Genomic DNA, 9,261 nt, shown 5'->3' on the forward strand with positions numbered 1-9,261 from the left:
GGGTAACCAGTTTCTGTTAACGATTATGTGTATGGCAACAAGATCCCCCGAGGCCATTCCCCTGCAAAAGATTACAGCTCCGGTGGTGACTAAAGACTTAATAAAATTCTTCACAACATTCGGGTTACCTAAGGTGGTACAAAATGATCAAGGTACCAATTTCCTATCAAAGCTCTTCAAGCAGGTGTTAAAATCCCTGTCAATTATGCACCGTGTGTCAAGCGCATATCACCCAGAGTCTCAGGGTGCACTTGAACGTTGGCATCAGACACTGAAGTCTATACTATGTAAACATTGTTTGGAATCTGAGAAAGATTGGGATGAGGGAGTTCCTCTAGTTTTGTTTGCTGCTTGTGAAACTGTACAGGAGTCCCTCGGGTTCAGCCCGGCTGAACTAGTGATTGGTCACACAGTGAGAGGACCAATGAAAGTCCTTAAAGAACTGTTTTTGTCCCAAGAGTTGTGTGTGGGAGATGAGAATGTGTTGGACTACGTCAGTCGCTTTCGTGAGCGCCTACACCAAGCCTGTGCATACCTTAAGGGAACATTTTGACATTCGCCATATGGTTAGTGAGAAAGCATATTGCAAATGTACGGTCCCTTACCAGACGTCCGAAAACATTTGTAAAACTTGCGGACGGCGTCGAGCCGTGCGGCAGGGCCGGATCTACCGGGAAGTCATCAAACGAACTCTCTCGGACATTCGGTTTCCCTTTTGTAAAATAATCAAATTTTGGTAATTTTTCCGCTGTCCCGATAAATCCCACAAGAGGGCGAATGGAATCATATTGCAAATGTACAAAACATCATGAATCACGACGTGGCCTTATCTCCAAAATGGAAGACTTCGAAGACGAAACTTGGTGAAAGGTCCAAAATGAAAATAGAGCAATAATTTTTCTGGTTCACGTCAAAGTCAAGGAGCCTCCGGTGTCAATAAAAAAAGAACCAGCCATATATCTATCGTCATTTAAGAGAAATCGTACAATGTCAAATTGGTGATGTTCAAAAATATCTATATCTTTTAAACAGTTACAGATCCATTTGCAGGGTGTTCATACAAATCTTTTTAAAGTGTGCTGCGGAGCTCTGCGAGATTTGTGATTTTCTGTAATAACACACACACTCACTAAACCCTCCACAAATAACTCAGTTCTTAACGTAAAGACTTAAAATTCAGGATTCTGTAAAGGCATACCCCAATCAGGATGTAAGTTTACTTATAGCTTCCTGTGCCAATCGGAAGTGCCATAATTGGTGTCACAGGGTTAAAAAAGTCAGATCTCTCCAAAACGTCATATGTGTGATTAGGCAACCCCCATGAACTGTTAAGTCATTTTTCGCATAAAATGTAAAGAAAAACTAAATCACTCACACACACAGCTTGGAAGGAGGGACACATTGGGGTGCGTAGAGACATACACTGCCTGCATTAGTTAACCTTGTTGGAACTTTTAAAGAACCGTCAGACCTAGAGTTCCGAAACTTTAGAAACCTGTTCTAGACCTCAGGTCGATAGTGCGTGGTGAGTTACGTGGCTCTAGAAGGTTCTTGGACCGAGAAACAGCCTCGTACATTTGCAATAACTTCAATTAATTTTTGCATCACAAAAATGACGACATTTAGAAATGTCCCAGAGTCGCAAGACTAGGTGCATTGCGACCGCCTCGGCCCATATAGACGGACCCCAAAGTTTCTGTCCGATAGCTCATTCAAGGCATGGAAAAAAGTGGATTTTCAGCACCAATTAGGGTCTTGCTCAGGCACCAAATCACCTATCGAGCCAAAACTTGGGATTCGGGGTCGCCTCAGCTAGGCCTACACATAACATCAGAACTGGACCCGCAGCTAGAATGTAACTATGTGTTTTACGTTTTTATTGTGGTTTGAACAGAAGGCGTTTTGGGCCAGCTCTGAAGTATGTGATAGTTGGCTACTAAATGAGTAGGAAAAAGTGGGTTTGGTGTCAGTTTGTATCAGTTTGGTGTCAGAATGATATCTAATTGACTGATGGACAGTGACTTGCTGGTGAGGTACCATCACCAAAGTGACATTCTGAAATCAACCCTAACGAGCGCTTGAGAGGAACCAGAATCACTGCCCAGCCATCCCGAGTTCATCGGGCCAGTCAATTTTGCATTCCTGCAGGATTTTTGAGCATGACAAATTCGTGATGGTAAATGCCCATTGAAACAGCATTTGCAATATGATTCTATAGTGAAAAAAACATCACCAATTAGACATGATGAAATCAACACAATGAGTGATGGAAAGGAGCAACTATCACTGCCCGGCCATCCTGTGTTAATTAGGCCAGTCAATTTTGTATTCCTGCAGGATTTTTGAGCACGTCAAATTTCTTATCGCATTTAGCCAAAGAAAAAGTGATTTTTGACTTTGACTTTTGACTTCCTATGAAATCATATTGCAAATGGACAAAACATGTGCCTTATGCACAAGTAAAAAAATATGGAGTGGCCTAGCAAGTCTCCAGGTCTCAACCCCATAGAAAATCTTTGGAGGGAGTTGAAAGTCTGTTGCCCAGCAACAGCCCCAAAACATCACTGCTCTAGAGAAGATCTGCATGGCGTTGGACTAGTAACCGAAAGGTTGCAAGTTCGAATCCCCGAGCTGACAAGGTACAAATCTGTCGTTCTGCCCCTGAACAGGTAGTTAACCCACTGTTCCTAGGCAGTCATTGAAAATAAGAATTTGTTCTTAACTGACTTGCCTAGTAAAAAAATAAAAATAAATACCAGCAACAGTGTGTGAAAACCTTGTGAAGATTTACAGAAAACCTTTGACCTCTGTCATTGCCAACAAAGGGTATAAAACAAAGTATTGAGATAAACTTTTGTTATTGACCAAATACTTATTTTCCACCATAATTTGCAAATAAATTAATTAAAAATCCTACAATGTGATTTTCTGGATGTTTTCTTCTAATTTTGTCTGTCATAGTTGAAGTGTACCTATGATGAAAATTACTGGCCTCTCATCTTTTTAAGTGGGGGGACTTGCACAATTGGTGGCTGACTTTTTTGCCCCGCTGTACAACCAGAACAAGCGCCTTATGAGTTGGGCAGTTATTGTGCAAAAATATAAATTTGGAGATCAGCCACAAAGGGTTCTGATAATGTTTTAGCAGATGCTTTGTCTGCTGTGTAAAAATGATGATTTTTGTATGTTTCGTAAGGTTGCCTTTGTTTGTTGATCTTGTTGGTCTTCATTGTAAATAGTTTGTAAATACTTTGGTAGCAATCCTTATAGGGTTGCTCTTTTAAGGGTGTGGGTGTTACGGATACAGGTATCCTGCATGCATCATGTGTGTATATTCTTTCCTTCTCCCTTATTCACAGGTGTTGCCAATCAGGAGACACCTGCTCCTTTCCCTTACCCAATCACATCCATTTCCCTTGGTTTTTTTTATTATTATTTTATTTCACCTTTTATTTTTTATTTTTTTTATTGATTTATTTCACCTTTATTTAACCAGGTAGGCTAGTTGAGAACAAGTTCTCATTTGAAACTGCGACCTGGCCAAGATAAAGCATAGCAGTGTGAACAGACAACACAGAGTTACACATGGGAGTAAACAATTAACAAGTCAATAACACAGTAGAAAAAAAAGTCTATATACATTGTGTGCAAAATGCATGAGGAGGTAGGCGAATAATTACAATTTTGCAGATTAACACTGGAGTGATAAATGATCAGATGGTCATGTACAGGTAGAGATATTGGTGTGTAAAAGAGCAGAAAAGTAAATAAAAACAGTATGGGGATGAGGTAGGTAAATTGGGTGGGCTATTTACCGATAGACTATGTACAGCTGCAGCGAATGGTTAGCTGCTCAGATAGCAGAGGTTTGAAGTTGGTGAGAGAGGTAAAGGTCTCCAACTTCAGCAATTTTTGCAATTCGTTCCAGTCACAGGCAGCAGAGAACTGGAACGAAAGGCGGCCAAAATGAGGTGTTGGCTTTAGGGATGATCAGTTAGATACACCTGCTGGAGCGTGTGCTACGGGTGGGTGTTGCCATCGTGACCAGTGAACTGAGATAAGGCGGAGCTTTACCTAGCATGGACTTGTATTTGACCTGGAGCCAGTGGGTCTGGCGACGAATATGTAGCGGGGGGGCCAGCCGACTAGAGCATATGCTTTAGTAACAAAACGGATGGCACTGTGATAAACTGCATCCAGTTTGCTGAGTAGAGTATTGGAAGCAAGTTTGTAGATGACATCACCGAAGTCGAGGATCGGTAGGATAGTCAGGTTTAAAAGTATCCCAATCAGTTCTCTTTTGTTTTTGCAATTACATGTCACTTTGTCCATTATCCTGTGAGTATTGTTTTGTTATGGTGTTTGATGGTGGGAAAAGGGGGTACCAAGACAAGTCGCCCATGGACATACACTACCCGTAGGTAAATATTGCCTAAAAAACACTAGTTAGAACTGGGCGGACCACCCACTGTATTTTATTGGTTAGTGAGCTAGCTGTTGTTGAAGCAGGTAGTCTAGCTTAGGGGTGATTTTGGATAATGTTATTTCTTTCCTTGGGTCCAGCTCAGCCCCTTTTCCCGCCCCCCTTTACCGTGTGTTTAAAAATAAACCATGAGTGTTTGAAGGTAGACTTAAGTTGTCTGTGGTTGTTCTCACTGTTACTTTTCACTGTTATAATTTGCAAGAGTTAAGTTGCGGGTCTCGTTTCCATCCCCCCTAGACTGCAGGGCCAAAGGGATTTGTAACAATCATAAATCTGTCTGTCCTCAACCAGATGTGGTGTCAACAATGGGAACTAGTGCTAACATGAACCCAGAAAAGGATTGAGGGGGCCCCAGGGAGGGAGCAGCCTGAGTTGAACAGTGGTCCAGCAGTAGTTGTCGTCAGAGGGAGGCAGGCTCAAGTTGACGTGATGCTTCCTGCCAGCTTGTTACCATTGCATAACTGAAGGAAAATAATGGGGAGTCGCACTCACGTGATAGGGGGAGCAAGGAGAGGAGGGAGACGGAAGAAGGAAACTCACACCACAGCCTTCTGTGCCTTGCACTCGCTGCTTCAAAACCAACAAAGACTCTCAGGAACAACAAAGCCGAGGAGAAATGGATAGAATACAGTAGAATATCTGTCACTGCACTGAACCAAGCTGACTGACTCAACCCTGGGAATGGCTCTGTTATGAAACAGTCACTCAGCTATTTGTATTGAGGGAGCCTCCAGAATATATGTTTCTCCACAAGGCCATTTTGTAAGGCGGTTAATGAGGAAGACTGAGGATGTGCAGCTGGGAAGAAAATCCTCTTTGGACAGTAAAGCCACCTTCTCCTTTATCCTGTATTGCATCACATTCTCATTACTACACATCAAACAACAGCTTTCCTCTGTGCCACTGGGTATGAATAATGACATGCAACAGAAATCATGCCACACGTTAAGACCCAATGGTCTCCCTAACGACCACTTAAGGACACTCTTAATGATTGCCGTTTATGAGACAGTTATATGGTCCTGTGATACACACCACAGCTCAGTCAGTGAGGACATGAACGGCCCATTCAGTGTGAGGACTGTAATGTATCTACACTACCGTTTAACACTTTGGGGTCACTTAGAAATGTCCTTGTTTTGAAAGAAAATCAAATTTTTTTGGTCCATTTAAAATAACAATTGTCAGAAATACACTGTAGAGATTAATGTTGTAAATGACTATTTTAGCTGGAAACGGCAGATTTGATGGAATATTTACATAGGCGTAGAGGCCCATTATCAGCAACCATCACTCCTGTGTTCCAATGGCACGTTGAGTTATCTAATCCAAGTTTATTTTAAAAGGCTAATTGATCATTAGAAAACCCTTTTGCAATTATGTTAGCATAGCTGAAAACTGTTCTGATTAAAGAAGCAATAAAAAAAAACTGACCTTTAGACTCATTGAGTATCTGGAGCATCAGCATTTGTGGGTTCGATTACATGCTCAAAATGGCCAGAAACAAATAACATTTCTTCTGAAACTCATCAGTCTATTTTTGTTCTGAGAAATATAGGCTATTCCATGCGAGAAATTGCCAAGAAACTGAAGATCTCGTACAATGCTGTGTACTACTCCTGTCACAAAACAGCGCAAACTGGCTTTAACCAGAATAGAAAGAGGAGTGGGAGGCCCTAGTGCACAACTGAGCAAGAGGACAAGTGTGTCTCGTTTGAGAAACAGACGCCTCACAAGTCCTCAACTGGCAGCTTCATTAAATAGTACCCGCAAAACACCAGTCTCCACATCAACAGTGAAGAGGCGACTCCGGGATGTTGGCCTTCTAGGCAGAGTTGCAATGAAAAAGCCATATCTCAGAATAGCCAATAAAAATAAAAGATAAAGATGGGCAAAAGAACACAGAACCTGGACAGAGGAACTCTGCCTAGACGGCCAGCATCCCGGAGTCGCCTCTTCACTGTTGACGTTGAGACTGGTACTTGGCGGGTACTATTTAATGACAGTCATTTACAACATTAACAGTGTCTACACTGTATTTCTGATCAATTTGATATTTTAATGGACAAAAAAATGAGCTTTTTTCAAAAACAAGGACATTTTTAAGTGACCCCAAATTTTTGAACGGTAGTGTATAAATACACATTTCCTTTTCATAACCACAGACTCCAATAGAGGTTGAATTGTTTCTTATTAAATTAATATTTAAGTTTCAGTTGAAATTCTTGGTTGTGTAAAAAAAAAAAGTCCCACTGGGATCACGCACGTTTCTTTTACTATCCTTGTGGGTAACACAAAAATACATTTAAAATGCTATTTTCCCTAACCCTTATCCTAATTGTAACCCTAAGCCTAAAATAGCCTTTTTACTTGTGGGGACCTGCAAAACCTACACATTTGTCCAAATTTTGGATACAAGGATAGTTAAACCAAACCATACCATACACACACATTTCCCCAAATCAATGAAAGATTAGCCTGCAGCTGAATGCACTCACTCGGTGCTTGTAGAATCAATAAATCCAACATGGAGCTTTAGAGTGTACAAGAGTATAACATACAGTACCAAGAGGATGGATAAATGCTCCCACACTAGCAATCTCATTTAGAAGCTTGCAAAAAGTCAAATGTAGCATTTGAGAGAGGTTGCTGAAGATGAAGCTAAGCAAACTATTCAGTGACATACAATGTGATATTTTATTAATATAAATAAAATCTCTTATCAACTATGATAAAGTAGAGATTGACAAAACATAATGAATCAAACTAACATGGTTCAACCTCAATGTTTCATAAATAATTTCCTAATTTCAACATCAGCCAATGCACAGACATTGCGTAAAAATCCAAACATTTGATGTAAAACCCAGGCTTCTCTCCACTTTCCATCATTGAACATAAACTGCAATGGTCTAACAGTGCATGATGAATCTATTTCACTTGACTGCCCATTCATCTTGTAGAATACACAGACAATTCACCCATGGTGAATGAGTGATTGAAGAGTGATCCGTTTCTTACCTTTGACTGTAGCGTTGGGAGAGTGTTCTGCTATCTCTTGCTCTTCTCTGGTGTTCTGTCAAATATCTACACACTCACTGAGGTATACCGTTGCCAACCATCAGCGCTGGATCCTCTTGGAAAAATAACTCATCCTGAAATATATAGGTTTAGGGACATGAACCCCAAAAATATGGCAAATGTAAATAAATAACAGGGTCTGTTTTTGAAATATTAAACAGCCTGTGATTGGATGGTTGTCTGGTAACAGTGGAGAGGTGCTTGTGTTGATGGATAAGAGAGGAGCCCTCAGCGCAAGAGAGAGAGGAGAGAGAGGGAGGAGAGAGAGGGATTAGGATTGAGAAGACACCCCAGAGGGATCCTTATCGTCATGTCAGAACCCCATTCAGGCAGCAGATCGCTCAGCCAGGCGACTTCACAACAAGGCAGCGACACGATTGTGCCCAGCGATAATGAATCTGTTAACGGGGATTAGGACTCCATCCACTCTCAGCTCACACAAATGATGATGCTACTGGGCGATACAGACACAGCTCTTACTGAAACCTCCAACACTCAGTCACACACACAACATACCAATCTCTACACTCTCAGATTAGGAGGCAAAAATCTGACCAGAAATCAACAAATCATGACAAAAAAAATCTACGATTGTCTAAATGCAAAAATACAAAACGAGAAAAGGTCCAATTATTCGAGTTTCAGTCACATTTCAGATTTCTGCACAAAAAAAATCCACAAAATATTTGTTGAAGAAATATCCTGTGTGGTTAGGCAGGGCAGTGTTTGGCTGTGTTGTGCAGAGAGGAAGAGGTAGAGATGCACATATATTTAGGCAGAAGCAAATAAGCACACCACTCTTGCTCTCAGATGGATACTGAGAGCAAGAGAGAAGGGGAGGGAGGGAGGGAGGGCAGGATGGAGGGAGCAACAAAGATATTGTGAATAGGAAAAAAGATGGGTTGTCAACTGGACAGTGAGTGAGCATGAGAGAAAGAGGGAGGGGTGGAGGGAGGGAGGGTGAGTGATGAATAGAGTGAGAGGGGAGTTGCAAAACCAGTTTCGAGTGGAGACTGCAAAATAGTGTCAACACCATGATTCAACAACAAAGAGAAAAAGCAGAGATGGAGAGAATGAGAGATGATCTTCCATGACTGTGGGTGATTTGACTGAAAGAGGGGGATTACAAAAACAATAAAAACAAAGTGAGAGCAGGTGGAATGAGAGACCAGGGTGTTTGTGCCATTGGAGGACGGGGGAGAACGAGAGAGCGAGAGGGTGGGGTGGCGTTCGTTTTTCTATGTCACCGAAAGGGAGTGGGGGAAGGGAGTCAGAGAGAATGCGAGCAAGGGAGCGTACGGGAATGAGAGAGAGAGAGTGAGAGGGAGAGAGAGAACACAGTGTGCATGTATCTAGGAGGAAAAGGGGGAGAGGGAGAAAATTGTATTACGTATGCAAGAGTTACTCAGAGTTAACCGTGCCTCCATGGCTCTCATTTAGACCCAGCACTATACTGTAGCAGCAATCCACTCTCCTCTATCTCCTCATCTTATCCTCCCTTCATCCCTCTCTCCTTTATCATACGTCCCTCTTCACTCTCCATCCCCCTCTCTCCATCTATTTCTCCTCTCCATCCCTCTCTCCTTTTTCATCCCTCCCGCTCCTCTCCATCCCTCCCTTGTCCATCCCTCTCTCCATCCAGCTCTCTATCCCTCTCTCTCTATCCTCCCTCCATCCCTCTGCTGTTACACAGAAAT

The 9,261-nt window shown here is 42.0% G+C and overlaps 1 protein-coding gene across 6 annotated transcripts in view; it reads right to left on the reverse strand.

Moving 5' to 3' along the window:
* LOC135520646 (protein tweety homolog 1-like) overlaps positions 1 to 8,387 on the reverse strand; it is a 100,163-nt gene extending 91,776 nt beyond the window's left edge. For 4 of the 6 annotated variants that reach the window (XM_064946355.1, XM_064946352.1, XM_064946356.1 and 1 more), the window contains exon 1: positions 7,505 to 8,386. The gene's annotated coding sequence lies outside the window, so the exon portion shown is untranslated. Of the gene's footprint in view, positions 1 to 7,504 lie in introns of all 6 variants that reach the window. The other 2 variants (XM_064946354.1, XM_064946353.1) reach the window with 1 other exon arrangement.
* Between the last annotated feature and the right edge of the window lie 874 nt (positions 8,388 to 9,261).

This window comes from Oncorhynchus masou, chromosome 29, assembly GCF_036934945.1.
Source record: "Oncorhynchus masou masou isolate Uvic2021 chromosome 29, UVic_Omas_1.1, whole genome shotgun sequence".
In the NCBI taxonomy this organism is placed as follows: Eukaryota; Metazoa; Chordata; class Actinopteri; order Salmoniformes; family Salmonidae; genus Oncorhynchus; species Oncorhynchus masou.